This window comes from Macaca mulatta, chromosome 2 (genome assembly GCF_049350105.2).
Source record: "Macaca mulatta isolate MMU2019108-1 chromosome 2, T2T-MMU8v2.0, whole genome shotgun sequence".
In the NCBI taxonomy this organism is placed as follows: Eukaryota; Metazoa; Chordata; class Mammalia; order Primates; family Cercopithecidae; genus Macaca; species Macaca mulatta.
Genome location: NC_133407.1, coordinates 26,996,088 through 27,016,721, shown reverse-complemented (window position 1 = coordinate 27,016,721; position 20,634 = coordinate 26,996,088). Strand labels below are relative to the sequence as shown.

Here is a 20,634-nt window from a genome sequence, read left to right as displayed (position 1 = left end):
CCCTTTACGCCAGCAAGTTAACTTTTAAAGTTTTTTTTCCCCCCCTTTCTTTCTAGAAGATGCTCTACTAAGCCAGGCCTCCCAACCCCGCAACTATCACTGTTTGTATTTTCTGCAAAGTTTTGGTTGTGAAATGAAGCCTCCATCTTGTTTTACATTCTGAGGGCATGGCTTGTAACTGGTGGCAAGGCATTGTTTAGCGATCCTGCCTTAGGAAATAAGTTTCTTTCTGGTCTGATATCTGCGTGTTTTCCTAGCTGTTTCTTAAAGGACCTCACCTAGCGACTGAATTTTTTTCTGTGTGTGATGTCTGTAAAAAGAGTTCTAATTTATTTGGCCTAAAGAAAGACAAGCACTTGGATCTAATATTTTTTAAAGGGCAGATAAAATCTGTGGTACCTTTCAGTTCACGTGGCTTTAATCTTTGAGAAATAAAAACAGACTTGAAGACTATTAGTAAAATGCAGGTCAGATGTAAGGTTTGCTAAGTGATGTTAAACTGCTTGGGTTTTGAGAACTATTTTGCCTTGCCAGCTTCGCAATTGGTAAGGCCTGGGGACATATGGAACAACCACAGACTTGACTAAGAAGGCAAAACGTGGCTGCAGTTAGCACACAATTAAGGCAATTTACTGAGTTTTACCTTAAAGTTAAGAATTGCTAGGAGTTAATTGACATTACTAGAAATGAATTTGCATGCAAGGTGTGTAGGAACAGTCAAATGTGGTTTTTTTTTAGTGAAACGTTATAAGAAGGCATGAAAATGTAAACTTTTGCCTAGGGTTAAAGGATTGTTTTGAGTTAAATCAGGAAAAAGCTGAAGGTTCAAAGAAGTGGTGGAAAAATTCTGGAAATTAATCTTGAAGAATAGGTTCTCTGTGAACATATTGACTAAATTCAAAAAAATGGTATGTGGTTTTTCTGCAAATTGAGCATTGACATAAAATCACAAGGTATTCTTAAAATGCTAATCTGCTCTTCGGCAAAATTTATAAAGATTTATAAAAGGTTTTTGCTGCTTTAAAATTTCTGAGTCATTTTGGCAAAATAAGTAACTTTCGGTAATCTGGAATTCTATTTCATAATATCAAGTGTTTTAAACCTCAAACATTTAGCAGCCTAACCAAAATCAAACTTCAGTTTCGAAATTGTCTTCCCTAGCACCTGGCTTTGTGAATACTTCAGAGGGCCCCTGAAGTGTCCAGAAAAGAGAGGTAAACAGGATTATTTGACATGTGCAGGTATATGCGACTGCCAAAATGATGTTCAGCCTTCCTTAGGTTGTATCTTGGTGAATAATGCTAACATATGTTCCAAAATTGTATGGGATTTCTAAAATTCTAATGGCTAACTATATGCCATCAATCATAATTAAGATTGTTAAGTTATTGTAAACCACAGAGATAAACCAAACTTCTTTCCCTGTTGCGTTGCTAACTGTAACAACCCTGGACATTTTGCTATTCAGACAATTGTTGTCTTGTTTTAATCCTTTTCAAAGGTGGTTTATAGTGAGCTATAGAACTTTAACAGGTGCTCTCAAATACAGACTTCTGATAATGTTAGAGATTGTAACATTGGAATACAGGAAAATATACAAGACTCATGAAGAGCTGAAATTCTCGTGAATATCAAGCAAAACAAGAGTTTACTAAGTGGACTGAACTTAGAAAGCCGAAGCAACTTTTTTGACTTGTGTTCAGTAAAGAATGTCACTTTCTAACAGGTCTAGGAACTCCAGGTTTATCTTGGGACCTCAAGAGGAGAGGATCTCCCAACTCACAGGGTTTTGAGGATGCAAACCCATGGCTGGGCTGGCTTTAAAAGGTGTTATCTGAGATTCCTTGTGGAACAAACTTCCATAAAAAGCAAATCCAAAAGGCCTTTGTAGAAATAATTATTCTCGTTGTACTTTATGCAAATAAGCCAAGTCTATTTTGCAAACAACTGAGTCCTATCATTATATATATATATATATATATATATTTTTTTTTTTTTTTTACAAAAATGAGGACTGGAAAGAGAAATTATGTCCCAAAACTCATCAAACTTACAATACGTCTGTCATTAAATTTGAAACTCTTTAGTTGTTTTTAAGTTTTTGCCTACATTTTAGACTAACCCTGCTTGTTCCTGTGACCCTACCAGCAATCTCTGGCTGCAGCTCAGAAAGAACTAACAGGATGACTAATGTAGGAATCTGGATATTCTAGTTCTGAGCAATTATCCTGCAAATCCTATCCGGTGATGGAATAAATAGTGTGCCCATCACCCGGAGGTTTCCTTTTGGGAAAGTAAGACCCAAGGGAACTAACCAAAGCCAAGCACCATTCACCCAAATCCCAGCAAGCCTAACTATAGCTGCCAGTTAGCTGCATATGTCACAAGACATCCTTTCCTCTCCCTTGGAGAAGGACTCAGTGCCACAGTTTCACCTTAGATTTGGCTTATGATAAGAAGTCCATGCAACCTCTCTCAGACACATTTTTGTCCCAGACTCAATTCCAAGCTTTAGGTCAAAGCCTAGAAAAGAAAACTGGATCTAAGGGATCCAGAGGCAAACAGATTAAAAGGCACAGAGCAGGTGAGTGTGGCTGATTCCTACCCATTAAGCCAACCCCAAGCTTCCCGTTTCATGGATAAAGGCTACGTTAATATCCATGGCATAAATGAGGTCCAGGGAACTCCAAGGCTACTGACAGTAGGTGGGAAAGAGACATAGGTGAGAGTGGATAATTCCTGTTCTCTAGCCCCTTCCTGCTTCATGGGTTCAAGCCACTTTTGCAGTCACAGTGGTGCCTGCCAAAGTCGCCAGAACTGGTGGATGCAAGGGCAGAAGAGGGAAAGCGGACACTCTTCCCTGTCTGCCTGCCATACTGTGGGTATCTGATAGGAAGAGAAGGGAACCGGGGACACGTGCTCCCCTCTAAATGGGTAGCCATTCATCTTTGACCTGTATCCCTTTAGAATGCATGCTGAAACCCTGGGACTCCTTTGAAAAAATGCCTTTTTATTCCTTTCTCCTTGGGTTCTCTCTTCACTGATAGGTAATTGTGTCTCCGTACTATGGGAGGCTCCCCTCAGATGCAGCCTCCAAACTGGAAGGAGTTAATGCCCCAAACCTTAAACTGGTTGGCTTAGGATTGAGCTCAGGAGAAGGGAACCCGGAAGTCCCACCTGCCAGCAAAAGCGTGAAGTTTTTTAACCAGTCGGGCGTTTGGTCTCCCTCTCCCTGTGCGAACTGGTAAAAGGTCTTGGAATTTTTTTACCTGTCCTTACCCCTCCCCTTGTTTCATTTAAATACATATTTTCTAATAACCCAGTTTGTGTGTTCTTGCCTTCAGGGCATCAAACTCCAGTTGTTCAACCAGAGCCTCTGACATTAGCCCCTTCTGCTGGGACCCCTTAGGCCTCTAGGGAAGCTCTGACTGCTGTTTCCCCAAAATAGCGCCTCCTGTTAGCAGAAAGCAGTTAAGATTGGTCTTTGCTCTTACCCTTATTCTAAGGGCAGTTAAGATGTACTTTTTTTTTTGAGACTGAGTCTTGCTGTGTCTCCCAGGCTGGAGTGCAGTGGCATGATCTCAGCTCACTGCAACCCCTGCCTTCCAGGTTCAAGCAATTCTCCTACCTCAGCCTCCCGAGTAGCTGGGACTACAGGTGCCCGCGACCACGCCCGGCTAATTTTTGTATTTTTAGTAGAAACGGGGTTTCACCATGTTGGTCAGTCTGGTCTCCTGACCTCAGGTGATCCGCCCCCCTTGGCCTCCCAAAGTGCTGGGATTACAGGTGTGAGCCACTGCACCCGGCCACATTCTTTAGATGGGGGAATGAGACAGCCAGGTGGGAGGGGGTCCCTGGAGAAACTCCAACCAGCCTGTCCACTGAGGTGTAACCTCGGGAAGTTTGTAGTGAAACCTGTGTGAAACCTGGGATTGGAAGGGTGGCAGGAAGCGCTCTAACAGGGGACTCTGGCCTTGCAGAGTATCCCCATTTCTCTTTTCACCCCATAAAACCCTGCTTTACTCATCCGTTAAGCCATCTGGGAGCCTAAGTTTCGTGGCCGTGATATGGACAAGAACCCAGTCTTTAGCTGAACTAGGGAAATGTCCTGCAACACCACCACACCTGTACTGTTTCTACCTTAATTTCCTTGTCACAGCAATAAGGAAAAATGTTTCTGGTTTTGAGTGCTTCTTTCATTTATTCATGCAACACTGATATCTAAGATTTTTAGAGCCTTCCTAGCATTAATGGCTTCTTACCTCATTTTCTGGGAACCCATGGAAAACTTTTAGTTTGTTTAATTGGAAATATATCTCTTGCTTCACTACTGCATTTTATTCTCCTCATATTCTGTCCTTCCAGTTTTACCCATGCTTAATCGTCTTCTGAAATTCTTTGCATTTAATGAAATAGAGACTCAACACAGATTCTGTCCTGTTCCCTTCAATACTTACGGTACTAGTAAAGTCCTTTAAGTGGCTCTCAATTTTTAAATATGTTTCTATATCCCAGCAGTCCCTGAGCATGCTACTGATAGCCACCCTTGAATAACTTCTGTATTGTGTGCAGAACTTAAGTGACTGATGGTCTTAGTTGAAAACTCAGCTGATATCAAGGGAAGTCTCAAACTAAATTTCTCCTAGGGCATGTCCCCTGATATCATAAATAAAAAGCATTATGCTAGGGAACTTAGCCCTATTTCTTTTCCACCTAGTGTTTCAATAGCCTATTGCCCTTGAAAAAGTCAACTAAATATTTTGGTCTTTGGTTTCTCCACCTATACAATGTACAGATAGACATCTCTATGGTTTGTATGATTTTATATCGACTACAAAACAATTCTATGAGTGGTTCACAACACTCTATAGAAACGCAAATATCCCCTTGTTTACTGGAGGTTATGAAAGTATCTACTGGTCACATTTAAAGTCAACTTTCCCTTTTTTAGATATTCCAGGTCAAATTTTCCATGTCTAAGAAAAGTTGATAGAAAAATTGATAATTACTTTGTAAAGAAACCCAGATAAATACAAACTTTTAATAAAGATTTCTCCTGTCTTAGTCTCTTCCTCATTTCATCCCCAGATGAAACTCTGGAGGATCAAAGCCTGATTCAGAGAGTCCTGAAATGACCTAATAGTTGGGGTTTTATTTTTAAAAGCCTGCCAAAGAAGCACGCTGCTTAAGTAGATTCCTGTGCTCTTGGCTGGCTCATTTTCTCTTGAAATCCCTAGCAGCTAAACCCAATATTTTTTGCTCTGTCCTTCTGTTCAGGTTTTGTTATCTGAGAATTCCTGACAGAGCTGGGGGCTCCACTCAAGAGGTAGGAACTAGCGAGGTTGTGAGATAAAATGTGTCCCAAATGTCAACTCAGAGTATAAGCCCTTCAAAAAAGAGCTCCCAGTCACTTGTTTCAAACACAGTGACAACCTATAGGCCATCACCACACTCTCCAGAGCCAGCTCTTCACACAGGGGTGACCTGACAGTCCAACTAAAACTCATCAGGTTCTCAGATGTGTCTCTTCTTTCACACAAGCCGAATGGCCCTGTCAAAGGACAGGTTTTGAAGAAGAAAAAGGACCCAGTGGGAAGGCCATGGTGCTCAGGCCAAAGCTCCAAATAACCCTGCGAGTCTTAGAGACTAATACGGGACACTCTCTTATGAAAGAGATGTTTCAAAGCTGCCTGAAAATTTAATTTATAAGTGTGTCCCTCAGAAGATCCTTTGGGATGCAGTGGCAACAACATACTTAAAGAGGTTGATAGCTTTTAATAGATGCAGTTTTGACAGGGACAATTTGTCCCTGCATTTTTTAAAAGGTGAAGATTCACCAAGAGTGAATGCCTCATATCTTAACAGAAATAATAAATACAAACACATTAATCAGAGTAGATTCTTTTAAATATTATTTTTTTTTTTGAGACGGAGTCTTGCTCTGTCACCCACCCAGGCTGGAGTGCAGTGGCCGGATCTCAGCTCACTGCAAGCTCCGCCTCCCGGGTTTACACCATTCTCCTGCCTTAGCCTCCTGAGTAGCTGCGACTACAGGCGCCCGCCACCTCGCCCGGCTAGTTTTCTGTATTTTTTTAGTAGAGACGGGGTTTCACCATGTTCACCAGGATGGTCTCAATCTACTGACCTCGTGATCCGCCCGTCTCAGCCTCCCGAAGTGCAGGGATTACAGGCTTGAGCCACCGCGCCTGGCCCTTTTAAATATTTTTTTAAAAAATAGCAATATTTTCAAACTTTGATATTTCTTAAGAATTTAACCTTCAAAGTTAAAACATAACTGCATAATTTTTTCTACAAAATAAAAGTGATCTTTCAGTTTCATTCATTGCAGAGTATATAATTCAGTTTCAGTGTGTCATATGAAGTCTTACATCACTATGAGATATGGCTGGTCATTTCAAATTAGGTGATTGTAGAATCTGTAAGTTCAACGAAGAGCCAAAGAAACATGACCAACTAAGAAAAGGCAGCACTAGACATCAGGTTGTCTAATTAGTGATGCAATGATTTTCCCAAAGTTTCATTCTGCTTTCCCGGAAGTGGCTTTCAGGTTTTTGAATAAATGTATATCCCACATGCATAGATTTTTATTAACCTTTCTTTTAGGATATGCAATAACATCCTCAGTCTAAATGTGAGAATGATAATATCTAGGTATTCTCATGGGCATGTTTTTAGGATATCTTTAGAAAATTGTAACTGAGGCCCTCAAAATGGAATTTATAATTTGAGAGAGCTGAATCCTACCCACCAGACCACTAGGGACCATCAAAATGTATAATTTGAGACAAAATATGCAGCTTAAAAACATAATAGATGCAATAATTTTCTTTTCCTTTATAAAATTCAAGCATGCTTGTAAGGAAAATTTGGAACAGAAAGAAGTAAAAGAATAGTTGACCCCAATACAACCATTATTAGTTTTTGTTTTTCACCCAGCTAAATAGCATGTCCTTTAAACATCAATCCTGTGAATAATACTGATAAGTATTAAGATATATTAAGACATGATTTTAAGAAATTTTAATAATCTAATTTGGTCACTGGAAGCCTAAGTTGGTCACAAGGTAGGAAAAAATACTCCTGTCAACAACATCATTATATTGACACACTGGTAATGGACGTTAAGACTAAGAGATATGAATTAAATTCAGACATACAGCTTAGTTTTACTACATTTTTATGTTCTAAAATACAGAAAAATAATCTCTATCTTTTTTTCTCCCCCCCCCCCCCCACAGAGTCTCGCTCTGTTGCCTAGGCTGGAGTGCAGTGGTGTAATCTTGGCTCACTGCAACCTCCCCCTCCCAGTTTCAAGTGATTCTCCTGCCTCAGCCTCCTTAGTAGCTAGGATTACAGGTGTGTGCCACCATGCCCAGCTAATTTTTGCATTTTTAATAGAGACGGAGTTTCACCATGTTGGTTAGGTTGGTCTCGAATTCCTGACCTCCTGATCTGCCTGCCTCAGCCTCCCAAAGTGCTGGGCTTACAGGTGTGAGCCACCACGCTCAGCTGATCTCTATTTTATAATGCCATTAGAAAATATGTCAATATATTGGTAATGATCCCAAGGATTCCCTTTTGGAGGGATATCAGGCCTCCAAGCAATGTTATGCTCTCATGAGGTTCCTTCCCTTCTGATTTATCAAACAGTTCCCCAACATAATGAATGCTTGACAGTCCTGAATCATTAAGGACATGTTGTTACTGTATTATAGTTCAATAATACGAATTTCTGTTTACACTTTTGTTATGTTTATGCTTGAATTGTTGCGTGTGTCTAAATATGAGTAATACCATTTAAGAGGACTCATGAGTTCTTATGAGTGAGATCTAGCTGCTGAATGGCTTTCCATAGCAGCTGTAACTCCTTCCAGTTAGTTCCATAAGGAAAGAAACCTTCAGGTCTTCTCTTTAGGGCAGCCTGACTAAGCAGGAAACATATAGATCTCCCTACATGCCATTGTTGTAACAACCATTGAAACTTCAGAATGGACTTGCTGCCCTCCCTTGACCACATGAGGCACAGACAGCAGAGACATGAACATTGTCCTTAGCCAGCTAATGACCAAATGGCCTTGTACAAATCAATACTCTCTACATCTCAGCTTTTGCATGTGAAATTAGGAGTATGTGTCTTCTACCTCTAAAGTATTATGAAATTCTATTGTTAAGAAGTTAACTGTAATAACACTTAGATACTACAATCTTGTATATCCTTAGTTTGGGATTTGAGATCTTATTTCCCATTCTGTAGTGAATCATTGAGTATCCATTCTCTACTTCACTTAATAAGCTTACATCTTGTTGGCCCTGCTGTACTCTTTCAAAGGCACATTACTAATTTGCCTAGGTCACATGGTAATTTATGCTTATTTTAAGATGCTGATAAAATAATTGGACAAATTACAACCCTTCAGTCTTTCATTGGAAGGTTTCGGCATAACCCCATGTATGTTTCATATGAATATCAAGAGATTTGTCAGGAAAAAACCACCATGAAAAGGTAATCTGATTAAAAATGCAAGCAATATAATTTATGACATTTAAAAGTTATCTGCAGGGCCAAAATTAAGAACCATAAAGGAAACAGATACGGCAAAATACCAAATGACAGAGTTTAGGATAGGAAGGGTTAAAAAAATAAATACAAGTTTAGAGAGAAAGGAAATTGAATTTTCATGATACAAAGATGAAAAGAACTACAAGCTATTATTTTCATTGGAAGGGGAAGAAGCTTTGAAATGTAAAAAGGTTCATAAGACAAAACTTTCCTATGTGATAGAGGATTCAACCAAGCATACAACTGAATTACAATGTTATTTTTCTAGAAAGATTCTAGGTTTAAAAATGGAAATAGAAAGGTAAATTCCAGATTTACCTGGAAAGAACAAAAGGGCTGTTGCATTGGGCTTAGAAAGCCTTTTCTTGAGTTTAAAATGATCTAATAGGTAGGTATATTTTGATTTTGGTTATTTAAATAGAGATAATTTTCTTATATATGGATCAATTGGCAAATCCAGTCAGTCTTGGCATTCAGTGTCTAAATATTTTATAAAATTGGTACTTATGGACATGGCTGGTCAATAAGTAAACAAATTTAACATTTCCAGTACATGAGTTTCTTTTATTGACATATCATACAAAGACATTTCTGAAATTTCTAACAGAGTTTCTACTCTTGTATTTCAATTCTGCAATGATTAACTTTGGTTTGTAAAACATAATTTAAAGGTTGGTATGTCATTTATAAACTCAACATTAAATCTTCCTATTGAAAAATAAAACTACAATGTTTAAAATTTGCACTGAATCGTGACTGATATTCAAAGCTCAAAACAATAGAAAGTGTAAGGGCAGTTAATTCATATGTGTCTAGCTTATACAGACCAAAGAAACTGCAATGAGTTATTATCCAATACGATCATGCAGTTCAGTTCAAACCTAAGTCAAACATTCAAATAAAATGCGGTATCTGTGGTAGACAGAATAATGGCTTCCCAGTGCTGTTTAAATCGTAATCACAGGAAAATATGAATATGTTACATTACATGACAAAGGGGGATTAGGTTAGCCAATGAAAATAAAGTTGTTAATCAGCTGACTTTAAAATAAGAAAATTATCCTGAATTACCCAGGTGGACCCTTTGTGATCACAGGGGTCTGTGAATGTGGAAGAGGGAGGCAGAAGAGTGAGACAGTGATTACAGGTGAGAGAAACTGAGCTGGCCCTTGCTGTTTTTGAAGATGAAATGGGGTTACAAGCCAAGACATGCAGGCAGCCTCTAGAAGCTGAAAAAGGCAAGAAACTGGATTCTCCCCTGGAACCTGCAGAAAGAACATAACCTTGCAGACACCCTGACTTTCTCCTAGTGAGACCCATTTCAGACTTCTCACCTTCAGAACTGTAAAATAATAGACATATCTCAGAAATACTGCAGTTCAGTTCCAGATGACCCCAGTAAAGCAAATATCACAATAATGTGAGTCATGTGAATTTTCTCATTTTGCAATGCATTTAAGTTGTTTATACCATACCGTATTAACTGTGCAATAACATTGTCTAAAAATACAATGTACATACTTTAATTTTAAAATATGCTATTGCTGAAAAATGCTAACAACATGAACCTTCAGCAAGACATGTTTTTGCTGGTGGAAGGTATTGCCTCAGTGTAATAGCTATTGGCTGATTGTCGTGGTGGTTTCAGGTTGAGGTAGCTGTGGTAATTTCTTAAAATAGACAACAATGAACTTTGTTGCATCTAGAACTCTTTTCACAAAATATTTCTCTGTAGCATAAAACGCTGTTTGATAGCATTTTATCCACACTAGTACTTTCAAAATTGGAGTCAGTACTCCCAAAGCCTGACACTGCTCTGTCAATCAGGTTTATATAATATTCTAAATTCTTTGTTGTCATTTCAACAATGTTCACAGCATCTTCATCAGCAGTAGGTTCCATCTCAAGAAACAACTTCCTTAGCTCGTTCAAAAGAAGCATCTCCATCCATGAAAGGAGGAGGTTATGAGATTGCATCAATTCAATAACATCTTCAGACTCTACTTTTAATTATACTTCTCTTGCTGTTTCCACAATATCTACAGTTATTTCTTTCACTGGAGTTTTGAAACCCTCAAAGTCATCCATGAAGGTTGGAATAAACTTCTTATAAATTCCTGTTAATGTGGATATTTTGCCTTCCTCCCGTGAATTACAAATGTTCTTAATGGCATCTAGAATGGTGAATTTTTTCCAGAAAGTTTTCAATTGATTTGGGCAACATCCTTCAGAGGAATAACTAACTATGGCAGCTATAGCCTTAAAAATATATTTCTTAAATAAGAGTGGGAAGTCAGAATTACTTCTTTATCCATGGGCTGCACAGTGAATGTAGTGTTAGCAGGCATAAAAACAACATTAATCTTCTTGAACATCTCCATCAGAGCTCTCAGGTGATGAGGTACATTGTCAATGAACAGTAATATTTTGAAAGAAATCTTTTTTTCTGAGCAATAAATCTCGAGAGTGGGCTTAAAATATTCAGTAAACCACGATGTAAACAGATGTACTGTCATCCAGTCTTTGTTGTTGCATTTGTAGCGCACAGGCAGAGTTGATTTAGTGAAATTCTTAAGGGCCCTAGGAGTTTTGTAATAGTCAGCACTGGCTTCAATTTAGACACTAACTTCATTAGCTCCTAACAAGAGACTAAGCCTGTCCTTTGAAGCTTTAAAGCCAGGCATTGACTTCTCTCTCTCTAGCTAGGAAAGTCCTAGATAGCATAATCTTCCAATAGAATGCTCTTTGGTTTATGCTTAAAATCTGTTGTGTAGTATAGCCACCTTTATCAATGGCCTTAACTAGATCTTCTGGATCACTTGCTGCAGCTCGTACATCAGCACTTGGAACTTCACTGTGCACGTTTATGTTGTGGAGACGACTTCTTTCTTTGAACCTCATGAACCAACCACTCCCAGCTTCAGACATTTTTTCTCACCTCTGTTAGCCTTCATAGATTTGAAGAGTTAGGGCCTTCCTCTGGATTAGGCTCTGATTTAAGGAAATGGTATGGCTGGTTTGATTTTCTATCAAGACCACTAGCACTTTCTCCATATCAAACATAAGGCTCTTTTGCTTTCATATCATTCATGTGTTTACTAGAGTAGCCCATCTAATTACCTTCAAGAACTTTCATTTTACAGTCACAACTTAGCTAACCATTTGGCACAAGAGGCCTAGCTTTCAGCCTAACTCTTCTTTTGACATGCGTACCTTACTAAGCTTAATCATTTCTGGCTTTTGACGTGATGAAAAGATGTGTGACTCTTTCTTTCACTTAAATACATACAGGCCCTTTTTTTTTTTTTTTTTAAATATATATACTTTTAAATTCTGGGGTACATGTGCAAAATGCAGGTTTGTTACATAGGTATACACGTGCTATGGTGGTTTGCTGCACCCATCAACCTGTCATCTACGTTAGGTATTTCTCCTAATGCTATCCCTCCCCTAGCCCCCTGACCCTCCAACAGGCCCTGGTGTGTGATGTTCCCTTCCTTGTGTCCATGTGTTCTCATTGTTCAACTCCCACTTATGAGTGAGAACATGTGGTGTTTGGTTTTCTGTTCTTGTGATATTTTGAGAATTATGGTTTCCAGCTTCATCCATGTCCCTGCAAAGGACATGAACTTAACCTTTTTTATGGCTGCATAGTATTCCATGGTATATATGTGCATTTTCTTTATCCAGTCTATCATTGATGGGCATTTGGGTTGGTTCCAAGTCTTTGTTATTGTGAATAGTGCTACAATAAACATACATGTGCATGTATCTTTATAGTAGAAGGATTTATAATCCTTTGGGTATATACCCAGTAATGGGATTGCTGGGTCATATGGTATTTCTGGTTCTAGATCCTTGATGAATCGCCACACTATGTTCTACAATGGTTGAACTAATTTACACTCCGACCAACAGTGTAAAAGCATTCCTATTTCTTCACATCCTCTCCAGCATCTGCCGTTTCCTGACTTTTTAATGATTGCCATTCTAACTGGTTTGAGATGATATCTCATTGTGTTTTTGATTTGCATTTCTCTAATGACCAGTGGTGATGAGCTTTTTTTCGTATGTTTTTTGGCTGCATAAATGTCTTTTAAGAAGTTCATATCCTTTGTCCACTTTTTGGTGGTTTTTTTTTTTGTTTTTGTTTTTTTAATTTAAGTTCCTTGCAGATTCTGGATATTAGCCCTTTGTCAGATGGATAGATTGCACAAATTTTCTTCCATTCTGTAGATTGCCTGTTCATTCTGATGATAGTTTCTTTTGCTGTGCAGAAGCTCTTTAGTTTAATTAGATCCCATTTGTCAATTTCAGCTTTTGTGGCCATTGCTTTTGGTGTTTTTGTCGTTAAGTCTTTGCCCTTGCCTATGTCATGAATGGTATTGCCTAGGTTTTCTTCTGGGTTTTTATGGTTTTAGGTCTTACATTTAAGTCTTTAATCCATCATGAGTTAATTTTTGTATAAGGTGTAAGGAAGGGGTCCAGTTTGTTTTCTGCATATGGCTAGTGAGTTTTCCCAACACCGTTTATTAAATAGGGAATCCTGTCCCCATTGCTTATTTTTGTCAGGTTTGTCAAAGATCAGATGGTTGTAGATGTGTGGTGTTATTTCTGAGGCATCTGTTCTGTTCCATTGATCTATGTATTTGTTTTGGTACGAATACCATGCTGTTTTGGTTACTGTATTCTTGTGTATAGTTAGAAGTCAGGTAGTGTGATAACCTCCAGCTTTGCTCTGTTTGCTTAGGATTGTCTTGGCTAATTCTGTGAAGAAAGTCAATGGTAGCTTGATGGTGATAGCAATGAATCTTACCAATTCTTTGGGCAGTATGGCCATTTTCACGATATTGAGTCTTCCTATCCGTGAGCATGGAATGTTTCTCCATTTGTGTCCTCTTATTTCCTTGAGCAGTGGTTTGTAATTCTCCTTGAAAAGGTCCTTTACATCCCATGTAAGTTGTATTCCTAGGTATTTAATTCTCTTTGTAGCAATTGTGAATGGGAGTTCACTTAGGATTTGGCTGTTCGTCTATTATTGGTGTATAGGAATCCTTGTGATTTTGGCACACTGATTTTGTCTCCTGAGACTTTGCTGAAGTTTTTATCAGCGTAAAGAGATTTTGGACTGAGACAATTGGGTTTTCTAAATGTGCAATTATGACATCTGCAAACAGACAATTTGACTTCTTCTTTTCCTAGTTGAATACCCTTTATTTCTTTCTCTTGCCTGATTGCCCTGGCCAGAACTTCCAATACTATGTTGAATAGCAGTGGTGCGAGAGGGCATTCTTCTCTTGTGCCAGTTTTCAAAGGGAATGCTTCCAGTTTTTGCCCATTCAGTATGATATTGGCTGTGGGTTTGTCATAAATAGCTCTTATTATTTCGAGCTACGTTCCATCAATACCTAATTTATTGAGAGTTTTTAGCATGAAGGGTTTTTGAATTTTGTTGAAGGCATTTTCTCCATCTATTGAGATAATCATGTGGTTTTCGTCATTGGTTGTGTTTATGTGATGGATTATGTATATTGATTTGCGTATGTTGAACCAGCCTTGCATCCCAGGGATGAAGTCGACTTGATCATGGTGGATAAGCTTTTTGATGTGCTGCTGGATTCGTTTTGCCAGTATTTTATTGAGGATTTTCACATTGATGTTCATCAGGGATATAGGCCTAAAATTTTATTTTTTGTTGTGTGTCTGCCAGGTTTTGGTATCAGGATGATGCTGGCCTCATAAAATGAGTTAGGGAGGAGTCTCTCTTTTTCTATTGTTTGGAATAGTTGGAGAAGGAGCTCCTCCTTGTACCTCTGCTAGAATTCAGCTGTGAATCCATCTGGTTCTGGAATTTTTTTGGTTGGTAGGCTATTAATTACTGCCTCAATTTCAGAACTTGTTATTGGGATTTGACTTCTTCCTGGTTTAGACTTGGGAGGGTGTATGGTTCCAGGAATTTATCTGTTTCTTCTAGATTTTCTAGTTTATTTGCATAGAGGTATTTATAGTATTTTCTGATCGTAGTTTGTATTTCTGTGGGATCAGTGGCGATACCTCTTTATCATTTTTTTATTGCGTCTATTTGATTCTTCTGTCTTTTTTATTAGTCTTGCTAGCGGTCTATCTATTTTGTTGATCTTTTCAAAAAACCAGCTCCTGGATTCATTGAATTTTTTGAAGGGTTTTTCACATCTCTGTCTCCTTCAGTTCTGCTCTGATCTTAGTTATTTCTTGGCTTCTGCTGGCTTTTGAATTTGTTTGCTCTTGCTTCTCTAGTTCTTTTAATTGTGATGTTAGGGTGTTCAATTTTAGATCTTTCTTGCTTTCTCTCGTGGGCATCTAGTGCTATAAATTTCCCTCTACACACTGCTTTAAATGTGTCCCAGAGATTCTGGTACATTGTGTCTTTGTTCTCATTGGTTTCAAAGAACTTATTTATTTCTGCCTTTATTTCATTATTCACCCAGTAGTCATTCAGGAGCAGGTTGATCAGTTTCCAGGTAGTTGTGAAGTTTTGAGTCAGTTTTTTAATCCTGAGTTCTAGTTTGATTGCACTGTGATCTGAGAGACTGTTTGTTAAGATTTCCTTTCTTTTGCATTTGCTGAGGGGTGTTTTACTTACAATTATGTGGTCAATTTTAGAATAAGAGCAATGAGATGCTGAGAAGAATGTATATTCTATTGATTTGGGGTGGAGAGTTCTGTATATGTCTGTTAGGGCCAGAGCTGAGTTCTGAATATCTTTGTTAATTTTCTGTCTCGTTGATCTGTCTAATATTGACAGTGGAGTGTTAAAGTCTTCTATTATTGTGTGGGAATCTAAGTCTCTTTGTAGGTCTCTAAGAACTTGGTTTATGAATCTGGGTGCTCCTGTATTGGGTGCATATACATTTAGGATAGGTAGCCCTTCTCGTTGCATTGATCCCTTTGCCATTATGTAATGTCCTTATTTGTTGTGTTTTATCTTTGTTGGTTTAAAGTCTGTTTTATCAGAGACTAGGACTGCAACAACCCCTGCTGCTTTTTTTTTTTTTTTTTTTTTTTTTTTTTTTTGCTTTTCATTTGCTTGGTAAATATTCCTCCATCCCTTTACTTTGAACCTGTGTTTTTGCACATGAGAGTCTCCTGAATACAGCACACTGATGGGTCTTAACTCTTTGTCCAATTTGCCAGTCTGTGTCTTTTAATTTGGGCATCTAGCCCTTTTACATTTAAGGTTAATATTGTTATGTGTGAATTTGAGCCTGTCATTATGATGCTAGTTGGTTATTTCGTCTGTTAGTTGATGCAGTTTCTTCATAGTGTCGATGGTGTTTACAATTTGGTATATTGCTACAGTGGCTGGTACCAGTTTTACCTTTCCATATTTAGTGTTTTCTTCAGGAGTTCTTCTAAGGCAGGCCTGGTGGTGACAGAAGCTTTCAGCATTTACTTGTCTGTAAAGGATTTTATTTCTCCTTCGCTTATGAAGCTTAGTTTGCCTGGATACGAAATTCTGGGTTGAACATTCTATTCTTTAAGAATGTTGAATATTGGCCCCCACTCTCCTGACTTGTAGAGTTTCTGCAGAGAGATCCATGGTTAGTGTGAGGGACTTCCCTTTGTGGGTAACCCGACCTTCCTCTCTGACTGCCTTTAACATTATTTCCTTCATTTCAACCTTGGTGAATCCGATGATTATGTGTTTTGGGGTTGCTCTTCTCAAGGAGTATCTTTTATGGTGTTCTATTTCCTGAATTTTAATGTTGGCCTGTCTTGCTAGGTTGTGGAAGTTCTCTTGGATAATATCCTAAAGTTTTCCAACTTAGTTCCATTCCCCCTGTCACTTAGAGGTACACCAATCAAATGTAGATTTGGTCTTTTCACATATTCCCGTATTTCTTGCAGGCTTTGTTTCTTTTCATTCTTTTTTCTCTAATCTTGTCTTCATACTTTATTTCATTAAGTTGATCTTCAATCTCTGATATCCTTTCTTTCACTTGATCGATTCGGCTATTGATACTTGTGTATGCTTCACGAAGTTCTCGTGCTGTGTTTTTCAGCTCCATCAGGTCATTTATGTTCTCTAAACTGGTTATTCTAGTTAGCAATTCATCTAACCTTTTTTCGAGGTTTTTAGCTTCCTTGTATTGGGTTAGAATGTGTTTCTTTGGCTCAGAGGAGTTTGTTATTACCCACCTTCTGAAGCCTACTTCTGTCAGTTCATCAAACTCATTCCCCGTCCTGTTTTGTTTTCTTGCTGGGAAGGAGTTGTGATCCTTTGGAGAAGAGGTTCTAGTTTTTGGAATTTTCAGCCTTTTTGCTCTGGTTTCTCTCTATCTTCATTCATCTACCTTTGGTTTTTGATGTAGGTGAGCTTCGTATGGGGTCTCTGAGTGGATATCCTTTTTGTTGATGTCGATGATATTCCTTTCCGTTAGTTTTTCTTCTAACAGGCCCCTCTGCCGCACGTCTGCTGGAGTTTGCTGGGGGTCCACTCCAGACCCTGTTTTCCTGGGTATTACCAGCAGAGGCTGCAGAATAGCAAAGATTGCTGCCTGTTCCTTCCTCTGGAAGCTTCATCCCAGAGGGGCACCCGCCAGATGCCAGTGAGAGCTCTCCTGTATGAGGTGTCTGTCAGCCCCTACTGGGAGGTGTCTCCCAATCAGGAGACACCGGGTTCAGGGACCCACTTGAGGAGGCAGTCTGACCCTTAGCAGAGCTCGAACACTGTGCTGGGAGATCTGCTGCTCTCTTCAGAGTCGTCAGGCAGGGAAACGATTTACATCTGCTGAAGCCGCGCCCACAGCCACCCCTTGCCCCAGGTGCTCTGTCCCAGGGAGTTGGGGGTTTTATCTATAAACCCCTAACTGGGGCTGCTGCCCTTTTTTTCGGAGATACCCTGCCCAGTGAGGAGGAATCCAGAAAGGCAGTCTGGCCACAGAGGCTTTGCTGAGCTTCAGTGGGCTCTGCCCAGTTCGGTCTTCCTGGCGGCTTTGTTTACACTGTGAGGGTATACCGCCTACTCAAGCTTCAGCAGTGGTGGACACCTGTCCCACCACCAACCTGGAGCATTCCAGGTCAACCTCAGACTGCTGTGCTGGTAGCCCAAATTTCAAGCCAGTGGATTTTAGCTTGCTGGGCTCTGTGGGGGTGGGACCCCTGAGCCAGACCACTTGGCTCCTGGCTTCAGCCTCCTTTCCAGGGGAGTGAATGATTCTGTCCCGCTGGCATTCCAGGAGCCACTGGGATATGGAAAAAACAAACAAAAAAAAACTCCTGTAGCTAGTCTGGTGTCTGCCCAAATGGCTGCCCAGTTTTGGGCTGGAAACCTAGGGCCCTGGTGGCGTAGGCACCGTAGGGAATATCCTGGTCTGCGGGTTGCAAAGACCATGGGAAAAGCACAGTATCTGGGCCAGAGTGCACAATTCCTCATGGCACAGTCCCTCACGGCTTCCCTTGGCTAGGAGAGGGAGCTCCCCAACCCCTTGCGCTTCCTAGGGAGGCGACACCCCACCCTGCTTCTGCTTGCCCTCCATGGGCTGCACCCACTGTTCAACCCGTTCCAATGAGATGAACCGGGTACCTCAGTTGGAAATGCAGAAATCACCTGCCTTCTGCGTTGATCTCACTGGGAGCTGCAGACTGGAGCTGTTTCGATTCGGCCGTCTTGCCAGCAACCGGCCATTGTAGGGTTTTAAATTGGCCTAATTTCAATGTTGTGTTTCAGGAAATAGGAAGGTCCAAAGAGAGGGTGGGAGATTGGAGAATGTCCAGATGGTGGAGCAATCAGAACACACACAGCATTTATTAATTTACCATCTTATGTGGGTGAAATTCACGGTGTCCCCAAACGATCACAGTAGTAACATCAAAGGTCACAGATCACCATAACAGATATAGTAAAAATAGAAAAGTTTGAAATACTGAAAGAAAAACCAAAATGTGATGCAGAGACACAAAGTGAGCTGAGATACGCCTGCATATTTGTGTTGTTTCAGGCCACTGAGTTTGTGGTAATTTATTTTAGCAGCAATAGAAGACTAATACAGTAATCATCTGGTAAATGGTCAAGCCTGCAACTGTTTAATTATGACCCAAAGTGATTAGTCCGTATCTCCAAATACCTTGGCCATGTTCCTTTTACAACATGCCAGACAGACCTGAAAGCAAAGTTGTTAGAATGAGAAATCAGTTGTCCCTAATAAATACATATTGATGCCCATTCTACTTTGAAACTTCAGTAACAAAATAAATTGCTACTCTCTCACCAAGGAAATTAAATAAGATTACATTTTTGAAAAGTACATTCATATTCCATGTGTTATGTCATATCAATTTACATTATTAACAATTATATATAAAAATGTATATGTTTTCTAAAGCATATCTGACAATATTTCTAAAGTGTCCAATCATGAATTTGACATCAATCTACAGAATTAGAAATACTCCAAAAATAGAACCATTGTCTGGAAATGGTAAGCGACTCATCACTGGGAATAATCAAGCAAAAGACCTTGCCTGGATGTAAGAGATGAAATTCTTGCACTTAGTAGGAGATTGGGTTCAATGACCTTGAAATTTCTTTCTAATTCCTAGTTTAACAGAAGTGTTCTTAATAAAGAGAATATTGACAGTGAAATCATAGGCAGGAGGAGATATTTTAAGTAGTCTCATTAAATATAAGAAGCTGACAACATGGCTCCTGGGAGACTTTTAAGTCACTATCTGATCAGTTTCAAAGTGAAATATAAATACAATTTAGGAAAAGAACTAAAAAGCCACTTAAAATAATAATTATAAAACTATATAATTGTTTGCTGAGTATTTAAAAATGATCAAAGTTGAAGCTATTTAGTTTAGTATTTATGTATTAAGAGGACTTTTTTACAACAGCTTGAAGATATTATGTTACAATCATCACTTGAGAATATTGTTAATAAATTAAGCAAGTCTATGGTAAATTTCTATAACTCGAATCAAGGTACTCAGCATTAAAAAACACAAAAATCCCTTCACATAAAATGTTATATGTTTGGTATATTCTTTTTGGTTTTTGGCAGCAAATACCACTTAAGTGCTGCTATGGTCTGATTATTTGTATACCTGGAAAATTCTTACATTGAGATTCTAACCCCCAAGCTGATGGTAGTAAGCAGCAGGTGGAACCTTTTGGGATATGATTAAGTCATGAGGGCAGAGCCCTTATGAATGAGATTGGTGCCCTTATAAAATAGCTTCAAGGGAGCTCCTTTATCCCTTCCACCATGTGAAAATACAGTGAAAATGTGTCATCTGGGAACCAGAAAGCGGGCCCTTACCAGACAGTGAATTTGTCAGCACCTTGATCTTGGACTTCTCAGCCTCCGGAACTGTGAGAAATAAATTTCTGTTGTTTATAATCTACTCAGTTTATGGTATTTTGCTTTAGCTGGCCAAATGGACTAAAGTGTTATGCAGGCAATCCACTCTTCTCTTTTTTAAGTTAATGGATATTATAAAATTACCTGATTATTGCATTAGTAAGTATGAGTTCTTAAGACAAAAGCAAAATAAAATGAAATGTTCTCCTCAAAGAAGAATAAACTATTTTGTTTATGCCTCATCTATTTCCTATACTTGATTATCTTGCATCCTGTCTTCATCAGCAGAGCATCTAAGAGATCTACTTGACTGGGGAGGTTAAATACTGGAAGGCTTAACATTCTCCAGAATTCAGATCTGTTTGGTCATCTCCACACAGTGTATCAACTTAGGACAAGAAAATGGTACCTCGATAGGATGGAGCCTGTTTGCCTAGAGTGTGAATGCTGTCCAATTCCTATTCCTTCTAAACCAATGTTGCCTTTCTCTTCTGCAACTCTCAGGATTAACTCTATATCAAAGCAGGTTTAGCGGGGAAGAGAAGACATATATTTGACCACAGATCACAATTAGTATCACTGTGATGGATCCAGAGTCCACCCTGGTCCTTAGAAATGGTAGAAAAGGTGTGAGTAACTCCCTAAATAACTTGTGAAGCACCAGTCAGGTCCACAAATGTTTCCCTCCTACATGTTCTCCACTGAAGA

At 39.2% G+C, this 20,634-nt stretch overlaps 1 protein-coding gene across 1 annotated transcript in view; it reads right to left on the bottom strand.

Annotated features, from left to right (window-relative positions):
- ZNF385D (zinc finger protein 385D) overlaps window positions 1-20,634 on the bottom strand; it is a 335,927-nt gene that overhangs the window by 119,717 nt on the left and 195,576 nt on the right. The gene's annotated exons all lie outside the window — the stretch shown is intronic.